Raw genomic sequence first — 5,040 nt, 5'->3', positions numbered from 1 at the left:
AGTAAGTAAAGTGTCTCAGTTCAGGATTTTGACATGTCTAAAAAGCTTTTCCACTTTATTTAAATTTCCTGAGATGATGAAGAAGAGAGGAGAAGATGAGAAAATGAAGTGCTGTTTTTGTGTAAAAAACAGTATGGTTATAATATCCTGAGTAGTCATATGTTAAAGTTCCCTCCTCTGTGATTACCTGCCCCACCCTGATGTGTTTCACCTGTTTATCGTTATCCCTCCACCGGTGTATTCTGCAATTCACTTATGTCATTCTTCACATCCAAAATTAACTTAATCCATCAAAAACTCATGCCAAACATCTCCCAAACTTCATCTTCCCTGGTCCCCTGCTCTGTGTCCCTCACCCATTCTCCTCTTTTACACTACCCTCTGCTACTGTAATTTCTGATCTCGTTAAAAAATCTAAATCTTCTTACTACCAGTTGGACCCCCTCCCTACCATTCTAGTCAAAATCACCCTTCCGTCCCTAGTCCCCCTCATAACACAAATAATTAATTCTTCCCTCACCACAGGTATTGTCCCCTCTTCACTAAAAACAGCTGCTGTCACTCCTATTCTGAAAAAAACCCGGTGCAGACCCCAATGACCTCAATAACCTCCATCCCATTTCAAATCTCCTGTTCATCTCAACAATCCTAGAAAAAACAGTTGCTACTTAACTCCACACCCATCTTTCTCATAATAACCTCTATGAACAATTTCAATCTGGTTTCCGCCCCCTCCACAGCACAGCACTGGTTAAAATCACCAACGACCTCCTCTTTGCAGCTGACTCCAGACATTCATGGCCTTTGACACCATCTCACACACCATCCTCCTAGACAGACTTCACTCCATTGGCATCTCACACACACCCCTCACCTGCTTTAAATCCTACCTCTCCGGTCGCACTCAATTTATTCAGTTAAAATCATTCTCATCTGATCCAGTCTCCGTCACAACTGGTGTGCCCCAAGGTTCTGTCCTGGGGCCCCTGCTTTTTATCATTTACCTTCTCCCCCTTGGCCAGATCTTCCATAACACACCACATTCACTTCCACTGCAATGCGGATGACACCCAGCTCTACCTGTCCACCAAACCCAACTCCACTCTCCCACCTTGCTCCCTCACCAACTGTCTCCTTGAAATAAAGTCCTGGTTCACCTCAAACTTCCTCAACTAAAACAGCAATAAATGGGAGTGTCCAATTAACCTCTGCATGTTTTGGACTGTCGGAGGAAACCGGAGTTCCTGGAGAAAACCCACATGCCCATGGGCAGAACTTGCAAACTCCACACAGAGAGGCCCTTGATCGGTTCAGGTCCACCACTCTGCTGTGTTGCCCTTTATGCAATTTATTGAAAACATACACATTAATCTAAAAGGTTTGGGGAAATTGGGTGTTTTGATTGGGGAGCCAAAAATCACCCGCAACCCATCTTTAGGTCCTGACCCACTCTTTGGGAAGCTTTAGACCACGCTTTATAGATTCTTGTAAATGATCCAATGTTTTGCTGCTTTAGGTTGATTCATCTCAATTTGCATTTCCACACTGTGAATAGGCACCTATAATGACTTCATTTTGTCCCGCTGTGGCCCAGGTGCTGCTAAATGAGATTACACAGCTGGTTATTTGAGAGTTCTCAGTGAAGAGGCTCAGCCTTTAAAGGAGGCCACATCAGAGGAAGGCTAATTGACTGATTGGACTCCTTAAGTGGGTCTCCTTCAAAGACACCACGTCCGTTGGAGAACACATTGGCAGTACTGGAAAATAATGTATTTTATGATTCAGCCCAAGTGTTTCATAGAAATTCCTTAATATCATGTGGGGGCACACATTTCCACTCAGGCCATTTTGTAGTGGGTGCTCACTGGTATTTTCTTTTTAAAGCTGGACCATTGAATTTCATGTCATACATTAAACAGGGCTGAGTAATGGAAGATTTTCTTACATACAGCTTTTATCTTGGTTCCTTTTCATATCATATCATCTGATTATATCGTAAGTTATCTGTCTGTCGATCAGGAAATCAAAATTTAAATTGATGAAATATTACAAGTGGCAATGATATCAAAACAAATCACAATGTTTTGTCTTACTCATCATTGTTGGTTAGATTGGATCAGTGTTTGGAATAATTGCACATGGTTCACCATTCATTATTTTGTGTTTTACTGTTGGATCTAAAGGCAGAGTAATGTCAGGACATTCACAATGTAAAATTCACAGGTAAAAACCAAAAAAACTGAAATTTAGTATAGTATGTCATTTTTTACTGTAAATGATTATGGCAGTCAATGATTATATTCAAGGATATAGAATAATTCAAAATATTGAAGCAACTTTCTGAATTTATCATTCATTCTTATTTCATGTACTTTAGTAGCATCAAAAATGTAACATTTGTATTATTTTTATACTTTGATTAAAAAAAACCCCAACCCTGATTGATGTGGAACGTCATTAAAACTTCAATAATCAATTGGTGTAAGTTATAACAAGTTTTATTTTTCTAACTGAAGGTTGTTGCCAAAATTATGGTCAGTTAAGCTTATTGTGAAGTGTGTATAGCGAGTCATCTTTCAACTCGAATGTTGTGGGTTTGATGTGTCCTTTGGCAAGACACCTAACCCCATGTTGCTCCTGATGGCTGTGCCAGTATGAAAGATGAGTAATAGAAAATAGTGAAGCTGTATGAAAGTGTGAGTGAATGGGTGTCAATGGGTGAATGTTGTGTAAAGAAGCTTTGAGTAGTCATCAAGAAAAGCGCTTTATAACTTTAAATAAAGTTCTTACTTTCTAGGCACTTATTTTAGACTCTCTTTTAAGACACATAACCCCACATTGCTCCTGACTGCTGTGTTGGAAGCATGTGGATGGGTATGAAACATGAGTGATAGAAAAAGTGCTGCACATAGATGTGCTGTATGAAAGTGTGAGTGAATGGGTGAATGACACAACTGTAGTGTAAAGCAGCTTTGAGTGGTCATCAAGACGAGTAAAGTGCTATCAAAATACCATTTTGTTTGGTTGAGATTAACAGTATTTACTGACCAACTTGTTATAGCTAATTTTCATCTGTACACACTTTGCATACAAATAACAAAAATAAATGTCAGGTCATGTGACAGGTTATCCAGATTAAGATGTTAATAATATGACATGATCTGACACCGGTTTTTCAAATCACCTCCATCTGTTGTCATTAAATTCAGACCTGCAGTAATGCAGACTTTGTGACAGTTTGCTGATTTAAATCCCAGTGATTAATGCTAAATCCCACATGACAAGTCTTTTTTTTAATTTTTTAATTATTAATTAGAAATGGCTCCCTTTCAATAGATCTACAATGTCAAAGTAGCACTACAATTTCAATTTTTGTACTAAATAGTAAACAAAGAGACAAACTCAACTTAAATATTCTGCTTTTAAAGAAGCCACCAGAAAATATGGTATTTAATTTGATGTTAAAATGTGAATTTGTCATTTAGACATGAGAAGTTCTTTAATAATTAACTGCACAGGTCTTTTTGCTGAAAAGTGTTGCAATTCCAACTGCTTTTATAACGATTTTAGAGGTGACTCGCTTTAATAGCAGCCTCATAATTGTCGCTGAAAAAGTCAAAAGGAGGCCACCACTAATGACATATCATCATTATCTGTACTATAATCTTTCTGCATTCACTGGTAATATATTGTCTTGTTTATTTGTGATGAAAGTGTAGGGCAGTGGAAACGCTGTGTAAACCATAGCAGCAAAATGGGAGCATATATAATAAATGGTGCATGCTGGGAAGGCTCCCAACACAGCTATATATATCCATAAATTCTCTTTACAATTTAAAACATTTATTACAAAGGCAGTTGATAAGATATCTTAACCAGATTTGTTCTGTTGTAATCAGTGTTTATCAAAGTTTGTAATCACATTGGAATTGTGTGTTTCAGGTATCCTGTTGGTGAAAGAGGTACTGTTAAATGAAACCCTAAAATGGCTACTCCTCAAGAGAAGGCACAATGTGTATCATGGTTTATGGAGACAAAATCGGATGTGCAGACTCAGCAAAACTACAGAACTAAGTATGGAAGAGATCCACCATCACATCCTTCAATTTGTGCATGGCACAAGAAATTTACGGAGACAGGGACAGTGTTGGATAAAGGGAGGATTGGGCGACCAAGAACATCTGAGGAAAACATCGATCGTATAAGACAGTCCTTTGCTCATTCTCCCACAAAGTCCATCCGTACGTTCAACAGTGCACAAGATCCTACACAAGAACTTGCGATTGTACACTTACAAAGTGCAACTGTTGGTGGCACTCGAGCCAAATGACAAACCAAAACAGAGAGAGTTTGCAGTTAACATGCTGGAACAAATTTATGAGGATGAAACATTCCTCAGGTGAGTTTGTTTTAGTGTTTCAGGGAAAATAAACAAACACAATGTGAGAATCTGGGAGTCTGCACATCCGATTTTGTCTCAATAAACCATGATACACATTGTGCCTTCTCTTGAGGAGTAGCCATTTTTTAGGCTTTCATTTAACAGTACATCTTTCACCAACAGGATACCTGAAACACACAATGTCAATGTGATTAAAAACTTTAATAAAAACTGATTACAATAAAACTGATGAGAAAATTGACCAATCACTGTTTGATTTTAAGTGGCTGGGCCAAAAAAAAAGATCCTAGGCCTTCGTGAAGTCCTAACAGCGCAGGTCTAACTGCAGACCACAGACACACTACGCGACACGCCCCCCAGAGTGCTGAGAGAGGTTGAGAGAGCGGTGTTGATAGCAACGCCTTTGACAAGGTGGCCTTTCACAGAAAAACTTCAAGTAATAAAAAATGGAAGTCCAACTCCAGAACTGGAATTAAAAGAAAAGGTTATGAAAGTGGAAAGGCATTTCAAGACCGAAAATTCTTATTAGTTGGAGACTTGCGCACAGCGTACCTGAAGCTGCACAGTGAAAACTCGGGCTGCACTTTGACTTCCCCAGGCTCAAGATTGAACTGACAGTCATGTACAGACTTTGGCAA

This window comes from Solea solea, chromosome 2 (genome assembly GCF_958295425.1).
Source record: "Solea solea chromosome 2, fSolSol10.1, whole genome shotgun sequence".
NCBI classification, from domain to species: Eukaryota; Metazoa; Chordata; class Actinopteri; order Pleuronectiformes; family Soleidae; genus Solea; species Solea solea.
This window is presented reverse-complemented; position numbering follows the sequence as displayed.